Consider the following 24,008-nt stretch of genomic DNA (forward strand, 5'->3'; position numbering starts at 1 on the left):
AGCAGCAAAATCACATTTTTCAAGGTTCACCAACAAAATTGTGGTTTAGTCACCAATCACCTCATCAATCGGTTTACATTGTGAACAGCAGGCAGTCGAGCATGGAAAATATACCAGGACATGACACTTGTTGATATGACACATTATTTATTTGTGTGTTTCAGTAATTTTGCAGCTTTCCAAAACAAAACTGAAACCAACCGAAATGCCACGTGACACAAAAATGTTCCAGGTGGAGGTGACAGGTGAAGTTGATTTAAGTGAGAAATGGATTTGTGAATTCCACAGATATTATTACCTTGGAAACAACCCTCAAACCTTTTGGTAAATAAAACTGAAATAAAATCCTCCGACCTCCTGGACTGACACCAACGAGGTTCCCAAACATGATTTATCAATGTAACGCTCCAAGGGGACAGGAGTTTTTAAAATTCCCGTTTTATGAGGGATACACACGGAGTCTTGTCCAGCATGTCAGAGAGATGGGGATCAAAAGTGTCGGATCTGTCTGAAATCATATGTTGAACCAAATCCATCCCGACTCTGTAAAGCCGTGCTTAGATTCCTCACATAGAGTGGAAAACCGTTATTAAATTGTCGGGAAACCTATTATGGTTCCTTGGGTATGATGTGCGAGTTTATCGGGTGGCATATATAGAGCCTCACTGCTCTGACAACGCCATCAAAACCAATGAAAAAGAAGGAGAAGAAGAAAACATTATACGTCAACAGGAAGGACTTGATAACGAGGAAACACTTCCGGGTGATCTTCTTGTAAACATTGTCCTGTGATTACCTCGTGGTCGTCGTGGTCGGGGACCAACTGATCTGAAGAGGTATTTTTGGATTCTTTATTTAATCCTGAGAAATATGTGTAAAACGTCAATTTAAATATAAAATAATTTATTTTCGTTGACGATCGGGAATGAATACAAGTTAAAGGAGTTTTTAATGTGAAATCGGTAAAACCGAGAAACGAACAAAGAACCGGAGAAAATAAATAAGTGAAGAAGATGTAGAGAAATCCAAACACGGTGTGAGGTTGAGAGTTACATCGCATTGTTCATCATTTCATTGTTATTTTGGTTGTTTACCTCACGTTTACATGTTATCTATAGATAGAACTCTCCGTTCGTTATTTAATGGACGTCGAGGTTTTTCGTTGTTGATTTAATGAGGTTTTTGAGGGAAACCTTCTTCCTCATCCCAAAAATGATAACAAAATGATCGTGTGGATCTTTTCATCCTTGGTTAAACGAGCGGCCATGGGCGGGAGTTCCCTCCTCGACCCACCTCCGGTACAGAACGTGCTTCGGCAGACATGGTGATTTATTTTATAATCATTATTTTAAAAACAAATTGTATTTATCACAACACGTGGTACTTCACGTCGTTCGTGTTCGTTCTTCGTTCCGTCCGCCACCGTAGAGGAAGGAGGTGATGTTTTCACCGATTTATATCTGTTTGATTGTGTGTAGGATGTCTCAAAAAATTGTGGATGGATTCGGATGAAATTCTGTGGACAGGATCGGTGTGTGACAAGGACAAAGTGATTCGACTTTGGTGACTATCTGGATCCGGACCCAACTACTAAAGTTTGTTTAGTGATTCTTCACCATTGAGAGATGGGACCAAAAACCATATGAAGCACGATATCTTTAAAAAGTTATGCGCGGATTCGGATGAAACTTGATGGACACGTTGGGTGTGTGGCAACGATGAATTGATTCTATTTTGGTGAAGATCCAGTTCCCGATCTGGATACGAGAATTATTTAATTCTTAAAGTGATTCTTCACCATTGAGAGATGGACAGCACGAGTGTGTATATATATATATATATATATATATATATATATGTATATATATATATGTATATATATATATATATATATATATATATATATATATATATATATATGTGTGTGTGTGAATATATTGTTGCAGAAATGGCCCTTAGTGTGTTATTAAATATAGGATTAGCTCAGATCCCCCCCTTAAATGCATGTTTAGTCAGGTTGTTCGGTAATTGGATGTTACATGTGTGTCGGGAGGTGTAGCCGGCTGTCCAGTGTTTGTACAGAAGTGATGGACCGGGAGGCACCTTCCTTATTTTTCCTTCCCCTCTCCGAACTAGCCCCGCCCAGCGCTCTGAGAGTGCCGGTCAACGAGGCGTGTCGGCAGCCGATTGGTGGAGGGCAGCTGCAATCTCGAGCGATGGACCAATCACGGGTCCCCGGGGGAGTGTCCAGAGAGCGAGCGCCGGGAAGGCAAGAGAGAAACGACGAGTGGGAATCGCGATCGGCTGTGTAAGGGACTGCTGTGTCTGTCTGCGATCTGCTTCGTGAAAGAGTCAAGAGAGGCTGCTAGAGTCAAGTCTGCGATCTGCATCGTGAAAGAGGCAGGAGGAACTGCATGAGGGGAGTGGGCGATCAACTTTTATGAGGAGGTCCTCGACAGGTTAATCCGGAGTCCAGTGACGGAGCCTCTGACTGTCCCTACTCACGGCATGGCTCAACACGTCTTGTAATACCGTCGATCCGCCTGCGGAGCCCAACACCCCAATTTGGCCTGATCTGGTGAGCAGGCCAGGCCTGGATTTGTATGCTGGACCTTGTGAAAAGCCAGTTGGAGCACACCGTGGATCTTCCGCTCTTGTGCCGTCGACCTTATGGGGGCTGAACGTGCTGAGGCTGCATGCGTGGGCGGTGCGACAAAAGGACGACGCTGCCATTTTTCCACACTGCATGCTCGACTACTCTGTGTCTTGTCTGCATGTTGTCTAAGGTTTATCTCGCTAGGGTTCCCTTCGAAACCCGTAATCCGTAGTTCCCTAGTTCAGAGCGGGTTATAGATTAATTATAACATTGTCGTGAATGCTTTGCTTGTGTTGTGTTCCCCGATGTGTCCCCAATAAATCTGGCTGAATCGTATGAAAGTTGCTCCTTTGAGTTTATTTGTGCCGTGCTGAGGAACAAATTGTTCGATTTGTATTTAAATCCAAACGGGCTACGGACTGGCAGACTTCGCTCGGTCTCTGACAAATCCAATCTGTAGTCGGGGTCTATTTCCCCAACTGGCAAGGCACAGGTCTACGTTGGTATCGTGATCCGAGGCCATGACCCAAGACCTGTGCCGAACTGGCCGGCGTTATAACCCCGGAGACAGCGGTGCTGTTAAATGATGCCGAATCTTCAACATTTGGCTGTCAAGAGTAGGGTGCGAATCCCGCCAACGCCGAATCCATAACAATATATATATATATATATATATATATATATATATATATATATATATATATATATATATATACATATATATATATATGTATGTGTTGTTGTTCGTCTTTCAGCTGCTCCCGTTCGGGGTCGCCACAGCGGATCATCCGATATGATCCGCATACAGATTTGGCACAGGTTTTACACCGGATGCCCTTCCTGACGCAACCCTGGCGCCTCTTACGACACAGGGATATGGATTGGGTTTCGCCATGATTCCAGGCTGCCCTACACCCTCTCATAGCGCGACCCAGTGCAGAGCTCCCGTCCTAAAGCGATCCTCCAACCCAAGGCTCCGAGTAGCCAGATTACAGGCGCATGCCGCTACGCCCGGTTTTTTTATATATATATATTGTATACATACATACATACATACATACATATCCCTGTGTCATAAGATGTGACCAGGGTTGCTTCAGGAAGGGCATCCGGCGTAAAACCTGTGCCAAATCACTATGCGGATCATAATGGATGATCCGCTGTGGCGACCCCTAACGGGAGCAGCCGAAAGAAGAAAAAGAAGAAGATATATATATATATATATATATATATATATATATATATATATATATATATATATATATATATATATATATATATATATATATATATATATATATATATATATTGTTGCGGATTCGTGCCCGCCGGCGTGCGAACGGCCACGTAACTCGAATCGCGGCACGTCGCCCACCGGACGGACAATCCCGTCGTGACCCTCTCGGACTAACGCCGGGAACTAGTCACGGGTGGACCTTTCGGCCTCACCACGATCGTGCCAACCGGCCCCCGCGTGGGATAGGGTTGCTCGCCAAATTCGACCTACCTAAGTACCCACACGGAGGGTAGACCGGGCGATCGCACCTCGCCGCAGGTCGACTTCGGACACGGGCCACTTTAAGCGACCCGTTCCGTACTATCGGGATAACCGAGCGGTGTTATCGTCGGCCTCGACGGTTCGATTAATTATCGGGCGTTTTAGCCCACGACCAACCCTTTACGTGAAGTAAGATGGAGATTCAATAAAGGAAAAGACGAAGCGAAACGGGAAAACAGTTCAACATGAAGCACATTTATTTCGCGATGAACGGAAAGCACACAAATACAATTACACCAAAAGCAAATGTAAAAGAAGAAGAAACACAATAATACACAAAAAGCAAATGCAACAATGCAGATCTAACCGACTACCGAGCACGCGGCAACACTTATACAGTTTTACTTCACAGACGGCGCCGACAACACATGCACTCAAAGCAAAAGAAAAGGACCACCCTCAAGGATGAGGGGGGTAGGCAGGCCTGGGGCCGAGACCGCGTCGGGCCTACCCGTCTGATGATGAGCCGCAAGATGGCGGTGGTGCCCCGACTCCGCGGGCCTCGCGGACAGTGTCTGGTAGGGGGTGGGAACGGGGCCCCCTTCTCGCACTATCTCAGCGCGGGGGGAAACAGGAGGGGGTTGTTGATGCTCGGGGGGGTGGATATCTCCCTGTCTCGGGTCCCGCGACGAGCGTCTCCACCACGACCTCGGTCGCGCCGCCGGCCTCTCCCTCCGCAGCTCCCCGACTCCGACACGAGCACCCCCTCGACCGTCTTCGCCGCCGCCACCTCTCCACAGCTCCGTCCAACCGCCCTCTCCGTCTCCTCTCTTGACTCGTCCCAACTCTTCACTGGCTCCGAACTCTTCACTCTCTCCCCTCCGTACTCTTAACTCTCTCCCCTCCGAACTCTTAACTTGACTCCGAACTCTTGACTGCCTTGACTGACGAACGCAGCCCCTTATATGCCCCGTGGCCTCGCTCCTTCACCTTCGACCCTTTACCTCCGACCCTTCACCTCTAACTGGCTCCCCATTGGACCGAGGAAAAGTGGGCGTGAATGCTATTTGATCCATGAATTTGCATATAGCGATATTACTCCAACGCACCTGGAGGCGGGGCCAAATCGCCCCACGCTCGCCGAAAGGACGGAACAGAAGTGGGCGTGAGTCGTTTTTGATCCGTTTTCTTCGGAATGGTGTGCCTCTGCACCCGCTGATTGGTGCGCGCCCTGCACGAGTCCAGTATCGGTGCCCACAAGCGGTGTGGGAATGACGGTGATGCGATGGTTGCGAGGGCGAGTTGTGACGGTAAAGGTCGTGGCTGTTGGCGTTGTTGTTGTTGTGAAGTGGCGTTGCGGCTGGTGGTTGTTGTGTGATGGCTGTTGAGACGTGGTTGGTGGTGGTAGTAATGGCGGCTGGTCCAAAATAAAGATAGTAAAAGAAAAACGGCTATCTAGAAGGGTCGCAGCCCGCATGAATGACATTTATTCCCTCTAAACAACGGGTTTGGGCCTAACTACACATATACTTACCGAGATATCTCACCTAAGGGACCTGAATGGTGGTTTGCGAATTTCGTCAACCACAACACTACCCCCTCCCCTTTTTACAGACTCGTCCCGAGTCGTCAAATTTTCGTGTGCCATCATGTGTAGTTTTCCCTAGTACATTTTACCTACGGATCCCTGAGTGCGACATTCATGGTATTCGTGTCCCCAAAATAAATAACCTGAGGGCTGAGTAAAAACCTGAACAAACCCACTCACACGGACGACTTAAATAAAATTGCCGGCGCAAAGACAAACATGCCGGGGGCGCACTCATATGTACAGTACATCTTAACCTTAACTTACAAATTTTACACTAAACCATGGCCCAGGATCAATGAACTCTGCAAAAAGAAAGCAGTTAGCAGGGAGCCAGGCTGCTCGCATGCAGTCTCTGACTCAAACAATGCAGGTGACAGGGAACGTGGCCGGCTGCTCACACGCAGTCCAAGGCCTTCCCTTTTGAACTGAACGCAGTGAACCACAACGGTGCATGGGCTGCACAAACGTAGTCTCCGTGCCAGCTCAAGTGGCACACGCAATGAACACAACGAATGGATGGATGAATGGTTTGAACTGAACGCAGACACGGTGCACGGGCCGCCACTGCAGGCCCGTGTTGCAGCTGCCAACAGGGCAGTTCTTGCAGCTTGCAAACTGTTGCTTTCTGATCCTGGCGCACATGGAAATGAACAGGGGGGGGGGGGCAAAGCAAAAATTGAACGGGGCTGGTGAACAGGGGCAGTGGGCATGGCATGGCAAAGGCAGCAGGCAAACACAGCCCGCAGAAGAAGGCCGCTGCAGGCAAACACAGCCGGCAGACGAACTGGCCGGCACAGGCCTTGCAGAAAACAGCTGCAGACGATCCAGCCGGCCCAGGCCTTGCAGCAACACAGCCAGCAGATGAAGTGGCCGGCACAGGCCTTGAAGTACCACAGCTGCAGATGATCCGGCCGGCACAGGCCTTGCAGCAACACAACAGCTGCCGATGAAGTGGGCCAGCCTTTGCCGTTCAGTGGAGGTTGGTGGAGGGAGTGCGGTGGTGCTGGCCACTCGGAAGGCGGGCTCGGACCGACCCTACGGTCTCCCTCCCAACCTATCACCTTTGCCTGTCATTGTCTATACCCACTCCCTTAATTTGTCAAACCCCAATGTAGCCCCAACTTATTTTTTTATTTTTACTTCCCCACTATAAATCGTCCCCTAACCCCCTTTATCGTCTTTGTTCGGCTAACCTATCCTGTCACCTAGCCTACTCCCAACCCCTACGTTCCCTTCCCGGAGGGGAATAAGGGAGAGCTAGCGTCCTGTGTCGAGGCCCAATGAAGCCTCAGAATGGCCTCCCCAGAGTTCAGCGATCTATAACCAAAGTGGGTCCAGCGGCCCACAACGAGAGCGAGGGGATGGATGGTGTGGAGGGGTACACTTCCTATCTACCCTAACCATTTAACTGTTAAACTACCCCGGGGCTTTCAACAAGCGCCTCTCGCTTAAACTATTGGTTCTAACAACCCAGATTCCCGTCGCCTGTGTTGGTGTCCTCACAATTTCGGGCCTCGCCCCCCAATTTTCTCTCCGTGCCCTCACACGGTCTCATGGCTGGGACACGTGGCTCCCTTTGGCAGGCACGACCCTCTGCCGAATCTCCCGCTATGGCACCCCCGGGCACTACACTGCCTCCGAGCCTACCAGCTCCCTAACACCGGGGAGTGCCCCCCATGGCACCTCCCCTGAAACGCACACGTGGCAGGCTGGCTTCCCAGGCCCCTTTCCGAGGGTCACCCGTGCCCACAACACTGCCCACGCGGCTAATGGCGCCCCTGGCCCCCGCACCAAGCAGGCGCACCCGTGCCCACTACGCTATCCCGGCCCCCCATGGGCCCTTGGCCTACCACGGCCGACTAGCCTGGTGCCCGGGGTACCCACTCAGCGATACTCACCTTTCGCAGCCACGCTTCCAGCCCGTCAACAGGGCTCCTACACCCCTCCAAACGGGTTTCGAGCCTACACTCCCACCAACAACAAAACGACCTCCATTTTGTAAATTTGACTAACGCCCTCACTCACTCTACACTGACCCCGGGGTCCCTTGGGCGGGAGTCACTCCTCCCCCCAATCATTCATCGCACCATGCATTCCCCATTCGCTCCACTCACACAGACCCGCTGGCCTCACTCACTCACCAAGCACATGCTTCCACTTCACTCACCAACTCTTCAACACACTCACCGCTGAACTCTGCCATCCTTCGAACTACCTCCCCTAACTAACTCGTGCTCCCACGTCGTCCCTTGTACTACAGCACGTTCCATTTAACCTACGTAGCTAAGCTACGTCCCCTCTACACATTCACTGTCTGTCACTGTCTTCAAATGTCCCAAAAATTATTTACCCAACCTGAATCTCGCTATCATCCCTCTAACTAATCCATTCCACGGGCCCCATGAGGACTTACCTCTGCCCCATGGAGCCGGTCTAGCTAAGCTAACCCTTCCCCCTAACTAGTTTAATCCTGTGCCCTGGTAAGGGGGTCTTCCACCCCTTGCCAGGGAATCCTGTGCACCCGAAAGTGAGGCTTGCTTTTCCTTTTTTTTTTTTTTTTTTTTTTTTTTTTTTTTACATGCGCAGCACCAGCGCGGAAACTCACAGCTCGCGCACTTTGCACCTGCCCGTGACGTCATGCAGCTGCACGTGTACCTCGTCCCTCCTTGGACGGTACCATCCGGCAGGGATACCCCTCCTGCCGGATTCCAACCCCGCGTGCAGCCATGACGTCACCGTGCGCATTAAAAAAAAAACACAAGCCCCACGTCTCGAGGGGTTCCCCACGCGAACACATGTGCTTTGCCCGTTGGAGCTTAACACACACGATCGCGTGGAGAACCCGTCCGGTCCAAATCCATTATCCTGCCTAAACTTTGTCCGTCCGCGGGATCGGCAAATCCACCGGTGGCGTTTCCGGACCGGGACTTCACTCTCGCAAGCGAGCACGTGGGGACCTCGTGCGTTGCACAGCACGGACCTCGTGCTCGCTGCTGGGTGAACCCGGCACGGTCCCCGAAACAACTACAGCCGCTACTCGGCTTTCTTTCCTCTGTCGCAGTCTCCGTCTCCATTCCACACACGCACTCCCGCGTGTTACGACGCTAACACACCTCACCATTAAACTCACACCGGGAGACGCGGCTGCATGTTCACACATGCCGACCGACATCTCCCTTACACACAACGACCTTGCACACGCTGTCTCTCTCACACTCGGCCGCTCACTCACGCATGCCATTTCCCTCACACTACCCATACCACTCACACGTGGTGCTCCATTCATACTGGCCGTTTCACTCACGCATGCCGCCTCCCTCGCACACGTGGCTCCACTCACTCGCGGCCTTTCACTCACTCGTGCCATTTCCCTCACACAAACCATACCACTCACACACGCGGGGGAACTCACCCGCGGTGCCTCATCCACACACCGTGCCTCACTCACACACGCGGGGGCACTCACCCGCGGTGCCTCACCCACACACCGTGCCTCACTCACACACACGGCGACACTCACACACGGTGCCTCATCCACACACGGCATGCTGGGAAGCACACACTCCGGCACACTCGCCACCACACCACTCACACACGGGGTCGCTTCCACACACGGGGACGCACTCACACCTTGCACCACACACACAGGGACAACCACACTGGGGATTCGTGTCCCCACAAGGGTCTCCGGGGCCTCTATACCCCCCAAGCTCTCCGTGCACCTGTCCACAGCACTCCTCCCCTCGACCTCGCAAAGCACGACCGAACTCACCTGGTCGTGACTCGCCTCAAGGGGGCATACTCCCTCCCCTCGTTCCTGGAGGAGGCCATCCAACTGCTCGCACCGGGTCTCTACCCAGTCCGCGAGTTCACCCCCATTATCCTCCACTACCTCCGTGTGTGTGTGTGCGCGTCACTTACCCCGTCTTCATCGTGTAGTCTTCCCTCTATCGTTCCCATCTCCCGTGTCTCTGCCAACTCAGTCACCTCTTCACCCTTTACCTCCCTTGTCTCAACTATTACTTCCGTCTCTTCCCTTGTTATCTCCCTCGTGCACGTCTCCGTCACCCCAATTAGTTTGTCCCTTTCGGTTACCGTCACTTTTTCTGTCACGACCCTCGCCCAACACGCCCCCCGAATTATTTTTTTCTTACCCGCGTCCACCGCGGGCCCGACAGCCGTTGCACTCCCTCCCAGCTCGTTCGCTCCCACACGTGGAGTCGCCATTTTGAGCTCCCCGGTTACTGCCTTCATGCTTGCCTGCAGCTTTGGCCCATGTTCTGCGTCTCACCCCGCAGCTTTTTCATTTCGAGTGCGTTTGTTTCCATTTTCGTTTTCATTTCGTTCATTTGCTTGTTCATGCCTTTTATTTCGTTTTTCATTTCATTTGTGTTTGTATCCATCTTCGCCAGCATGGCGAATAGCTGGGCCATGTCGGGTGCGCTTGGGTGAGCCGATTCGGCAAGGATCGGGGGGGTTTTGGTGGAGAGGGGGAGGGGAGGTGTCATACACCGCGGCTGCTGCCGCACCTATTTCGGGCTCTGGGTTCAGTTGGGCGAGTTCGTTTTCCTGTTCAACCAACATTTCCTGCACGGGGATTTCATCCTGGACCATGGATCCTACATTACTACACATATACATTTCTAATACCCCCGGCTCCCGCTCGCCTTGAGACGCCATCTTATTTCTCGCAAAGGGTTAATTTAGCTCGCTCGTAATTTGGAGGGAATCGGGGGTTGCTCCTCTCACCCCTGGACCGATTCCCGTGAATTTAGCTGGAGACAGGAGAGCCCGTTTTCCCGTTCTCCGATACCAGTGCCGCGAGGAGGGCGATGAGTTTATATCCCACTCCTGACACCAGTGTTGCAGATTCGCGCCCGCCGGCATGCGAACGGCCACGTAACTCGAATCGCGGCACGTCGCCCACCGGACGGACAATCCCGTCGTGACCCTCTCGGACTAACGCCGGGAACTAGTCACGGGTGGACCTTTCGGCCTCACCACGATCGTGCCAACCGGCCCCCCGCGTGGGATAGGGTTGCTCGCCAAATTCGACCTACCTAAGTACCCACACGGAGGGTAGACCGGGCGATCGCAGGTCGACTTCGGACACGGGCCACTTTAAGCGACCCGTTCTGTACTATCGGGATAACCGAGCGGTGTTATCGTCGGCCTCGACGGTTCGATTAATTATCGGGCGTTTTAGCCCACGACCAACCCTTTACGTGAAGTAAGATGGAGATTCAATAAAGGAAAAGACGAAGCGAAACGGGAAAACAGTTCAACATGAAGCACATTTATTTCGCGATGAACGGAAAGCACACATATACAATTACACCAAAAGCAAATGTAGAAGAAGAAGAAACACAATAATACACAAAAAGCAAATGCAACAATGCAGATCTAACCGACTACCGAGCACGCGGCAACACTTATACAGTTTTACTTCACAGACGGCGCCGACAACACATACACTCAAAGCAAAAGAAAAGGACCACCCTCAAGGATGAGGGGGGTAGGCGGGCCTGGGGCCGAGACCGCGTCGGGCCTACCCGTCTGATGATGAGCCGCAAGATGGCGGTGGCGCCCCGACTCCGCGGGCCTCGCGGACAGTGTCTGGTAGGGGGTGGGAACGGGGCCCCCTTCTCGCACTATCTCAGCGCGGGGGGAAACAGGAGGGGGTTGTTGATGCTCGGGGGGGGTGGATATCTCCCTGTCTCGGGTCCCGCGACGAGCGTCTCCACCACGACCTTGGTCGCGCCGCCGGCCTCTCCCTCCGCAGCTCCCCGACTCCGACACGAGCAGCCCCTCGACCGTCTTCGCCGCCGCCACCTCTCCACAGCTCCGTCCAACCGCCCTCTCCGTCTCCTCTCTTGACTCGTCCCAACTCTTCACTGGCTCCGAACTCTTCACTCTCTCCCCTCCGTACTCTTAACTCTCTCCCCTCCGAACTCTTAACTTGACTCCGAACTCTTGACTGCCTTGACTGACGAACGCAGCCCCTTATATGCCCCGTGGCCTCGCTCCTTCACCTTCGACCCTTTACCTCCGACCCTTCACCTCTAACTGGCTCCCCATTGGACCGAGGAAAAGTGGGCGTGAATGCTTTTTGATCCATGAATTTGCATATAGCGATATTACTCCAACGCACCTGGAGGCGGGGCCAAATCGCCCCACGCTCGCCGATAGGACGGAACAGAAGTGGGCGTGAGTCGTTTTTGATCCGTTTTCTTCGGAATGGTGTGCCTCTGCACCCGCTGCTCGGTGCGCGCCCTGCACGAGTCCAGTATCGGTGCCCACAAGCGGCGTGGGAATGACGGTGATGCGATGGTTGCGAGGGCGAGTTGTGACGGTAAAGGTCGTGGCTGTTGGCGTTGTTGTTGTTGTGAAGCGGCGTTGCGGCTGGTGGTTGTTGTGTGATGGCTGTTGAGACATGGTTGGTGGTGGTAGTAATGGCGGCTGGTCCAAAATAAAGATAGTAAAAGAAAAACGGCTATCTAGAAGGGTCGCAGCCCGCATGAATGACATTTATTCCCTCTAAACAACGGGTTTGGGCCTAACTACACATATACTTACCGAGATATCTCACCTAAGGGACCTGAATGGTGGTTTGCGAATTTCGTCAACCACAACAATATAGATATGTATATATATATATATATATATATATATATATATATATATATATATATATATATATATATATATATGTACATGAAATATATATATATATATGTACATGAAATATATATGTACATGAAATATATATATATATATATATATATATATATATATATGTCTGTACATGAAATATATATGTACATGAAATATATATATATATATATATATATATATATATATATATGTCTGTACATGAAATATATATATATATATATATATATATATATATATATATTGTTGCGGGCCGGAGGTCCGGTGGCGAGAACGACCACTCGGTGGGGGAGGTTACGTCGATCCCCACCAGACTCTCCGGAATTGAGGGCCGTCGCTCCCGATAATTCCGTGATGCGGCAGGTCGCTTAACCGACCGTGGACGCCAATATCTCAACCGCGTAGCGTCGGGTCTATTTGTCTATAACCAATTTTCCTAATATAAACAACTACGCGATTTCGACTACCGGGGAAACTACGCCCTCGGCACGTCTTGCTCAAACGGGGTCACTCTACCGACCGGTAGAGTTCCAACTACTGAATACCAACTTCGGTTCGGGTGCAGCCGAGCGGAAACTGCCAAAGCCGTGCCGGCTGGAATGAATGGATTATCGGGGATCAAACCCCGTCTAAACTCAGATTCGAACCATGCTGGACAATGTAAGAAAGGACGGAAAAAAATTGGGAACATTTCTGACATGATTTATTTCCAGTAAACAGAAAGACACAGGAAAGACTTATCGCAAATATGTAAGTAATATATACAATGATCAAAAACAAACACTTAAACAGTTTCCACTTATAAGACGGGCCACAGGCAGACACACCCACAAATGAAAATAAACCCAGAGTTCTTTATTAGACCCTCGCAACCGAGGAGAGGGAAGAGCTGGGGGTCAGAGTCCAGCTGGGTGCCTGACCGTCAGAGGAAGGGGGTGCTCGTGTTGCGGCACCTGACAATGGTCTTTGGTTTGGTCCCCAGTCACACGTGTGGGACTCGTGGTTTGTGGCGGAGCTCGGGTGGTGAATAGCGGGGACAACGGGGGGGGGGGGGGTGGTGGCTCTTTCTTTTCCTTGTAGAGGGCCAGCAGGGACACGTTTGCCGCCTTCACGACCTTCTGCTCAACCTTCCGCTTCAAACGAACAGCACGCTCAACAACAACCTTCAGAGCCCTATCCAAAACTTTGTCAGAAACCCGTGGATAACTTACTCCAAGACCCTTCTTCCTCACTCGACTTTCAACCACCACAACCCTGTCAAAAACCTCAGAACAACCTTCGTAACAACCCCTGCCTCAGAGAGTCCTTGGGAATTTATGGACCTCCCTCAACGGGGCGGGCTCGCTCAAACAGACGTCAATCCCCGCCCTGATTGGACAGGCTCCTATGGATTCGCCCTTTCTGGGGGGAGGTTTCGGCCCCTGCCGGGAAACCGCACCCACTCTACCTCGCAGGTTCATACTTGTCGAGCAACAGTATCAATGTTGCAAAGGTCGTCGTGAAGGAGTTACAATGTTTGTGGAAGCCGAGAAACTGGAACCGCGAGATCCCTCCTCAGCACATCAGGGTGCTCAAAGGCAGCCGGGTGGCGGTGGATCATGACAGGGGATGGGATGGTTGTTAGATGGAATAACCGAACTAAAAGAAATTGCAATGCATGCCTTTGATTCTCCCACCAGACAAAAGGAAGGGGATCTGACTACACACATACTTAACGACATAACTGACTTTTGGGACATCTGTTGTATATGGTGTATATGGTTTCCAGATCCGTAACAAAATATATCTCCAACATCTCCATACAATATATATATATATATATATATATATATATATATATATATATATATATATATATATATATATATATATATATATATATATATATATATATATATATATATTGTTACGGTTGTGGAAATTCACAGATCACCATTCAGGTTCCCTGAAGATCAGTTGTGTCGATAAGTGTGTGTCCAGGTTAGATTTCCCCACCAATGTCTAACGGTAATTATTCGTGTACTGGGCTGTGCATCTTTGAATTAGCCGTTATTCCTTTGCTATCTTTATTTTAAAACGAACATCTCCTCACCATCATCTCAACAAACAACGCCATCTTTTCACCAACAACAACCATTTCAACAAACAAACAACATCCCCTCACCATCATCTCCACAAACAATGCCATCTTTCACCAACAACAAACGAACAATGTCTCCTCGCCATCATCTCCACGGCGCCGCCATCTTTTCGCCAGCAACGGCATCCACAAACGAATAACATCTCCGCCGACAAACACGACGACTTCCTCGTTGGAGCGAAAGCCGGTGATTCCTACCACGTCCGCGTTTGACGGCAAGATCAGATCAGAATGACAAAAGGAGCGGAGCCAGCCGGGGGTGAAGGGTCGAAGGTGAAAGACCAAACACCACCCCGAACCCGATAAAAGGCCGGGCTGAAATGCTGACATCGGTTGTTGAGTGGAGCTCGGTCGGTGGAGTCCGGTGGAGTTTGGAGCCTGGAGTCCAGTCGGGTCGAGCCGGCAGTGCAGAGTTGTTGGTCGGTGGAGGCAGCAGTGAAGTCGCCAGCCGGAGAGAAGTCGCCAGCCAGCGACATAACGGTCCAAAGTGATCGGGGCCCGGGACGGTCTGAGCAACGCTGAGGAGTGAGCGGTTTCTTAAAAGAGCATCAACTCCAAAAGAGCAAGGCCCGTTCGGTCCTCTGAAGCGTCGTCGGCTCGGCCTGGACCAACCAAGCCGCCGTTACACCAGCTGCCGTGTTGACGAAGAGACATACGGAGGGTCGTCGACCGAAAGACCCATCGAGTCGTCTCCAGGGCGACAAGGTAACCTGCACGGCCTCGCGGAGCTCCTTCGGTCTTCTAAGCTCCGAGGAACATTAAAGGCCTCGTTTTCCCTTTTCTTTTCTGGGATTTTTGCATGGAAGTCTGTGGCGCCTTGTCCGATAAGTAGAATTGTTGTTAAGTGCATGTACATAATAAGTAGACATCGGCTATAGGTCTTTTTGCTCGTGTCTTGTCCTTTACCCCCATTCATTGCCTTGCTTGCATATGTGCATGTACAAATTAATGTCCGCATTGTTTGAATATTCACCTGCCCGTTGCGTCCCTTCCTCCATTGAACTGCCATAATTGCGTTCGGAATAAACAGCTGGTTATTAACACCGATAAGATAATCGGGTCCAACGGGGCTTGGCGATAATAAACCGCTCGGTAATCGCAGACAGAAAGAGCTGCTTAAAACGGCTCGTTTCCGAGCAGGTCCCGTTGAGGTACAACCTTTGGGTAGTCTGTCCGCGCGAATAATTAGGTAAATTGACAATTCGGTGATCGACCCTGTAGCGTGGGCAGAGCATTGACAAGGTTGTGGTGTGGTTAAAAACACACCTGTAGCTGGATTTCGGCGTTGATCCGAAAGCTGCGACTGGATTGCCACCTCCGGTGGGCGCGTGCGGCCGCAAATTAGCTAAAGGCGGTCGCCCGCACGCCGGAGTGGCAGAAATCCACAACAATATATATGCAGCTCTGGAAAGAATTAAGGGACCACTGCAAAATTATCAGTTTTTTCTGGTTTTACTCTTTATAGGTTTGTGTTTGAGTAAAATGAACATCTTTATTTTATTCTATAAACTACTGACAACATTTCTCCCAAATTCCGAATAAAAATATTGTTATTTAGAGCATTTATTTGCAGAAAATGACAACTGGTAAAAATAACAAAAAGATTCAGTGTTTTGAGACCTCAAATAATACAAACAAAACAAGTTCATATTCATTTTTAAACAACACCATACGAATGTTTTAACTTAGGAAGACTTCAGAAATCAATATTTTGTGGAATAACGTTGATTTTTCAATCACAGCTTTCATGCGTCTTGGCATGCTCTCCACCAGTCTTTCACATTGCTGTTGGGTGACTTTATGCCACTCCTGGTGCAAAAATTCAAGCAGCTCGGCTTTGTTTGATGGCTTGTGACCATCCATCTTCCTCTTGATCACATTCCAGAGGTTTTCAATGGGTTTCAGGTCTGGAGATTGGGCTTGCCATGACAGGGTCTTGATCTCATGGTCCTTCATCTACACCTTCATTGACCTGGCTGTGTGGCATGGAGCATTGTCCTGCTGGAAAAACCAATCCTCAGAGTGGGGGAACATTGTCAGAGCAGAAGGAAGCAAGTGTTCTTCCAGGACAACCTGGCTTGATTGATACGTGGCTTGATTCATGAGACCTTCACAAAGACAATTCTGCCCGATTCCAGCCTTGCTGAAGCACCCCCAGATCATCACCTATCCTCCACCAAATTTCACAGTCTGTGCGAGACACTGTGGCTTGTAGGCTTCTCCAGGTCTCTGTCTAACCATTAGACGACCAGGTTTTGTGCAAAGCTGAAAATTGGACACATCAGAGAAGATGACCTTATTCCAGTCCTCTACGGTCCAATCCTTATGGTCTTTTGCAAACCTCAGCCGAGCTCTTCTTTGCTTCTCATTGATGAAGGGCTTTTTTTTGGCTTTGCACGACTTCAGCCCTGCCCTGAGGAGCCTGTTTCGAACCATCCTCGCCATGCACTTCACCCCAGCTGCAGTTTGCCATTCTTTTTGTAGGTCACTTGATGTCATCCTATGGTTGTTGAGTCACATTCCAATGAGTTGGCGGTCATCCTGGTCAGGCAAAAGTCGTTTTCGCCCTCTGCCAGTCTGTAGCTTTGTTGTCCCCAATGTCTGCTGCTTGACCTTGTTCTTATGGACCGCCGTCTTTGAAATTTTAAGGATTGAAGCAACGTGAGGCTCACTGCATCCCTCTGCCAGTAAAGCCATAATTGAACCCTTCTTTTCCTCACTCAAAACTTTTTCTTTTCATCTCTTTTGGCATGGTCAGTAGTTATTTTTTTGATTCCAATTACTTTTGAGGTACTACTGGCACTGGCTTTGCCATCCAGCTGGTCCTATTGCAAGATGATAGTGATAAGGCCTAAGTCACATTTGCTCTACGGCGAGGATACGGCGGTCGTACGCCCTCTGAATTGACAGAAACGTGCGGCGGCCACAGAGTTTCTGAGGTGGCCTCAGGGTGGCCCTACGCCTTATGGCTATATTTTACAGGCCGTAAGGTCGCCGTGGAATTATAACGCGGAGTTATAACTTTTTTTCATTTCTTCATTCGCCGTAGCAATTGGACAAGTCAAAAAAAAAAAAAAACTTAAAAAAAAATCATAATTAACCCATTCGTTACCGTCCGTCTGGCCGCACGTTCGCCTTAGGGCCCCCCTGCGGTCGCCTTGCGTCTGCCTTGAAAATTCTATGGCCGCCGCAGGAATGCCTGAAGGTCACCGTCGACATCAAATCAAAGACCGTACGGCAACCCCACATTTTCGGTCTCCACAATTTATGAATACGCCGTGCAGCTCTCCGAAAAATAAAAACATATGTGACTGCTACATTGTGTGACCGTAGAAATACTGCGGCCGCCGTATAATTGCTAGTGGCTGTAGATTTTGGAGACCTCACGTCCGCCGTGGCAAATGTGACCTTGGCCTAACCACAGCACTGGTTTTTATACTTTTCCTTGTTAAATAAGATTTGGTTCAGGTGATGACCTAATCAGTACCTCACTATGTAGAATGAGGTGTGCCTGTGTTGGAATTCAACAGACACTGGAATGGAATGGCTGCCATACATGTAGAGATGCTGATTTAAATTTATTTTGGAGTGGTCTCTTATTTTTTTTTCCAGAGATGTGTGTGTGTATATATATATATATATGTACTATATTAATATATATATGTACTATATTAATATATATATATATATGTACTATATTAATACACCAGGGGGTTGACTCAGCCTGTCATCCTTCCGAGGTCGGCAAATTGAGTACCAGCTTGCTGGGATAATTGAGCCGTTCAATTATTATTATTATTTTTTTTTTTTTTGTATACCTTGGTCGAGGCTCGTATGAGAGCGAACACACAACTCACAGCAAGGAGGCATGAGACAAGAGGGGTGGGAGTGGAAGGGACAAAACATTGGGGAACAGACACAGGTGAACTGTGGAAGGGAGAGGGATGGGGATGGGACGGGGAACATGGCGAGGAGAAGATGGACATTACAGGGACTTTCAGGAAGGAAAGCAGAAGAATTGAAGGAAGTGGGCTTGGGTGGATTATCGGGGGTAGAAAAGATCGAGGATTTGGATGGGGGAAGATAAGAGGTGGTGGTGAACAGCTGTTTTGAAAGCCTGGAGGGAAGAATGGGAAAGAATAGAGTGAGGAAGTTTATTCCAAAGGTGGGAAAAAGAGGAATGAAAGAGTGAAGATGAGCAGTGATTCGTGATTTTGGTAGTTTTACCAGAAGGGGGTTGTTGGCGGACCTTGAGCGCCCTGTGGAAATGTGGTTGGGACAAATCGCAGAGAGAGCAGGGGGGGCAAGGCTGGAGAGGAGTCGGTAGAAGACAGAAAGACCACCGACTAACCTGCGGTGATTGAGTGAGAGGCCCAATGACTCAGCTTCATTGCGGGAGATGCCAATGATCTTAAATGCCCTGGTTTCGACAGCGTGAAGTCGAGAAAGGTGGGAGGCAGGAGCACCAGCCCAGAGGGGAGAGCAGTACTCCATCAGGCTACGGACAAAAGCTTTGTAAGTGGTCAGGAGCTCAAGAGGGCCGAGGAAGGACTTTGCACGACGGAGGATTCCCAGTCGGCGACTGGCTTTTGAGGCAAGGTTGGAAATGTGACTTTCCCAGGAAAGGTCATGGCAGATAGTGAGACCCAGAAGCTTGAAAGAAAAGACTTCTTCCAGAGGATTGTTGAGAAAGTGGATGGGGGGGTTTTGTAAACGGTCCTTTCGAAGAGACATAGTGAGAGTGTGAGATTTGTCTGGATTGAAAGACATGTTCCACGTGTTGGACCAGTTTGTGATTTTATCCAGATCTGCAGTGAGCGAAGAAGCTGCTGCTTGCCGGTCTGAGGGATGACAGATGGTACGGCAGAGGGTGGAGTCATCGGCAAAGAGAAATAGAGGATTTTCCAGAGAGTCCGAGAGATCATTGATGAAAACCAGAAAAAGAACAGGGCCCAGAACGCTACCTTGAGGAACTCCAGCCTGCACAGGAAGAGGGGATGAAAGAACTCCATTTAGGGCCACACGTTGAATTATATATATATATATATATATATATATATATATATATATATATATATATATGTATATATATATATATATGTATATGTATATGTATATATATATATATATATATATATATATGTATATGTATATATATATGTATATATGTATATATATGTATATATATATATATATATATATATATATATATATATATATATATATATATATATATGTTACGAATTTCTGGTCCGCCCGGCATGTGATCGGCCACGTAACTCGAATCGCGACCGCGTCACCCACCGGATGGACAATTCAGTCGTGACCCTCCTTGGAACTACCGCCAGGAGCTAGTCACGGCTTGGTCTTTCGACCACACCACAATCGTGCCAATCGGCCACCTGCGCAGGATAGGGTTGTTCGCCAAACTCGACCTACCTAAGTACCTCCGTGGGTAGTTAACCGGGCGATCGTACCTCACCGCTAACCGGCCGATGACACGAACCGCTTAAGCGGTCCGTTCCGTGCTTCAGTGATAACCGAGCGGTGTTATCGCCGACCCCGACGGACGTGATTATTTGCCGGGTGCTTACACCCCTCCTACCAATTCCTTCCGTGATGCAAGAAGGAACTTTCAAACAAGGGAAAAGACGCAACGAAACGGGGAACAGTTCAACAAGCACATTTATTGCACACTCAGACAAGCACGTATATTACAGCCATACAGTAATTCAGGCACGTATACAGTGAAAGCAAGCAAAGGCAGAGTTACTACCGAATATAGTCTTTATTTCCCTCACACACTTAGGCAATTCTACTTATAAGACGGCACCACCACATGCATTTACACAAAAGCAAAGGAAAAAGCCACCCTCAAAGGCAAGGGTGGCAGACAGGTTCGTGGACCAAATGTGCGTGGAACCTGGATGAGTGGCCAGGTCCACGAGACCGAAGGGTCTTACCCACATCCTCGTGGCACGATGGCGGGCAAGCTGCGATATCAGCGAAGCTGCGCCTGGCTTCGTGCCCCTGGCGTGGTCGGCGAGCTCTCTCCGGCGCTCCCCGTCTGCCTTTCCCGTCGGCTTCGAGCTCCGTTTCCCGACTCTGCCGCCGTCTGCCGACACTGCACTCAACTGCACTGCCGACCCTGCACTCGACTTGACTGCCCCGCCGACACTGCTTGACTTCTACAACACCGACTCCAGACTTGACTGCCACTTGACTGCCACACTGCCTCACTGCTGCTGCCACTCCACTGCTCCCACTTGACTGCCGCGAGCTGCGCCGTGCTCTCGCTTATATAGGCCGGGGGAGGGGCGTATATGCAAATTTGTGGATCACAGCAGGTTCGGAGGCGGCGCTACACCACCTGATGCTCAGTCATTGGATGGATGAAAAGTGGGCGTGAATCATTCCTGATCCGTTTTTCAAGGCGAAAGGAACCGATTCACAACCCATGGCACGACGTTTGGTAGAAAGGCGAAGGTGGTGGGAGTTTGCTGTGGTGGTTTGGGAAGGGTGTTGGTGGTGGCGATTTGGTTGTTGGCGGGCGTCGTTTGAGAATGGCGGTGAAGCGATGTTTGCGGGGTGGAGTTGTGGAGGTAAAGAGGCGAAGGTGGTGGTGTTTGAGTTGTAGTTGTTTGGGAATGATGTTGGTGGTGGCGATTTGGTTGTTGGGGGATGATTGGTCCAAAATAATGTTTGAGAAAAGAAAAACGGCTATCTCAAAGGATCGCAGCCCTGTGAACACGGAAATTCCCTCAAGACAACGGTGGGGAAATCTAACTACACAATTACTTATCGTTATAACTGATCTCAGGTCCTTTATGGTGGTCTGCAAATTTCCACATCCGTAACAATATATATATATATATATATATATATATATATATATATATATATATATATATATATATATATATATATATATATATATATATATATATATACATACATATACCGTGGTGCCCCCAGAATCCGAATGCCCCATTGTTTGAACAAATTGGAATCCGAACGATTTTTTTCGAGAAAATTTTGCCCTAAAAACCGAACGCATTTTCAAAAACCGAACACAACGTGGCGTTCATGTTTGTTCACGTGCATCTCCCCCACCTGTTCGACCAGCATCTTCGCGCTTTGTTCATTCAGTTCGTCGGTGGAAGTACTCGTGAAAGCATCTCTCGTGTGTCGATCGCTACTTTACCTCGTGTTTTCACCTTGATTTGTGCTGTTTTTTTTTTTCTATTATCGCCCTTGTGCATTCACCATGGCACCTAAGAAGAGCAGTGAAGCAAGTAGAAGTAAGAGGAAGTCCGTGAGAACGACAATTGAGTTGAAGAAAGAACTTATCGCTAAGCATGAGAGCGGTACGCGTGTGTCTGATCTCGCAGCTGAAATCGACCGTGTGTCTGATTCTGAAAAAACAAAGAAGCGATAAAAGCACGAAAACTCGTCGTGAAGCGAACTCGTTCAATGAACCCTCTGACGAATCAGCTTTAATGAATTCAACGTTTTTTTCGCAAGCATGGTAGTGACGTCATGCTGCGTCACCCAATCGCTTCACCTCTTGATTCTCTCCCGTGGAACCGTACGGTGAAAACAGCACGTTTGTGTCTCCACAGAGTGTACTGGGATATAAAACACCATTTGGTGCTTCATGGTTAATTACATACCTCCACCAGGCTGAACAGTTTACGTTTTGGATCCCAATGGCCACTGATAGGCTGGAGCTGCATCCAGACTGATGTAAGAAGCGACAACGCTCCTGCTCATCCCCCAGGCTTGGAAGAAGATTCATGACCCAGAAAAGGTCATTTACTCATCTTATTTTACCTTAAACATGGGTAATTTCAGTTGAAAGTGTCTTGAAAGTGGGTTTTCTTGGGGTCCAGGAACGGATTAATTCACTTTCCATTATTTCTTATTGGGAAAATAGTTTTGGAATCCGAACTTTTTGGAATCCGAACAGCCTCCTGGAACGAATTAAATTCGGATTCTGGGGGCACCACTGTATATGTGTATGTGTGTGTGTATATATATATATATATATATATATATATATATATATATATATATATATATATATATATATATATATATATATATATATATATATATATATATATATATATAATTGTTGGGGGTCGGTTGAGAAGACCACTAGGTGGGGGAAGCTAACTCGGTTCCCACAAGACTCCCCGGAATTGTAGGCCGTCGCACACGGACAATTCCGTGACTCGGCGGGTCGCTTAACCGACCGTGGATGCCAATAACTCAATTGTGTGATCTATGGTCCACCCGTCTATGAGTTAATCGGGTTACCTAATTAATCACGTGTTTTATTTACCGGGCAACACACCCTCGGTAAGCTTGGTGTTGGCTCAGTGGTTAGGGTAGCGGCTTTGGATCCAAGGGTCCTGAGTTCAAGCCCCGTTGGTCGCTGAATTAATACACCAGGGGGTTGACTCAGCCTGTCATCCTTCCGAGGTCGGCAAATTGAGTACCAGCTTGCTGGGATTATAATTGAGCCGTTCAAGTCTCCTGCGACAGAGTGGCTACCTGTCCAGGATTTTGCCTAACAGCCCAGGAAACTGCTTCGGCAGCACCGACACTCTCTTTGGAGAGTATGGTTCCAATTATTTATTATTATTACACCCTCGGTACGCCTTGTCCGAACTGGATCACTCTAACGGACCGGATCACTTTATCGGATTGGATGCAGTCGAGCGACACTGCCAAGGACGTACCGGCCAAAAGAACCGGATCGTTGGGAATAAAGTCCCTGCTAAATTAGGATTCGGACCATGCTGGATCAATGAAAGAAACCACAAAGACGAGCAGGGAACATTCCGAATAATAATTTATTAACAGTGAGCGAGGAAAGGTATGTGGTACGATAAAGATTAATTTGGGTGTGTTGTGCAGAGATGGGGGAGAGAGGTGTGGTACAGCAAATAAACAGGCAACTTACAAAAGCGGACACAGAGCATACTTAACGTGAAAATAATAATGATAACGATCTTCTGCAGTCTTACTTAAGCAGACAGGAGCCAGCATGCACACACACACACACACACACACACACACACACACACACACACACACACACACACACACACACACACACACACACACACACACACACACGAAGTCAAAGTTTTGCAACAGGAAGCGAAAGGAGTTGAGGCTATGATCTTGATACCTTTGTGCTTGATAGCAAGGCATGCCATCAATACGTTTCGGGGGGGGGGGAGAGATGCTCTGTGGTGCGGTACCCGACAGTGGGTGCGTTGTCTCTGGCTTCAGCCATATGTGTGGAGACAGTGTTCATGAAGGAGGAGCTGGAGTGGAGAAGGGGCAGAATCCAGACTGCAAGGATGGAGTGGCATGTGGGACCAGGTAGGCGGGTGGGGTTGACATCGTGTGGGCGGAGACGAGGAGGCGGAGTCCAGGCAGCAGGAGGCGGGTCGTGTCAGTGTCGATGAGTGCGAGCGAGGCTGAGAAAAAGAGA

At 49.0% G+C, this 24,008-nt stretch overlaps 1 protein-coding gene across 1 annotated transcript in view; it reads left to right on the forward strand.

Annotated features, from left to right (window-relative positions):
• The first annotated feature begins 738 nt into the window (after positions 1-738).
• The window catches only part of LOC147029100 (uncharacterized), a 122,606-nt gene continuing 99,336 nt past the window's right edge, over positions 739-24,008 (forward strand). The window contains exon 1 of the mRNA XM_085876198.1: positions 739-836. The gene's annotated coding sequence lies outside the window, so the exon portion shown is untranslated. The remainder of the gene's footprint in view (positions 837-24,008) is intronic.

Source organism: Eptatretus burgeri, chromosome 4 (assembly GCF_056783735.1).
Source record: "Eptatretus burgeri isolate ZD-2024b chromosome 4, Ebu_testis_v1, whole genome shotgun sequence".
Lineage (NCBI taxonomy): Eukaryota > Metazoa > Chordata > Myxini > Myxiniformes > Myxinidae > Eptatretus > Eptatretus burgeri.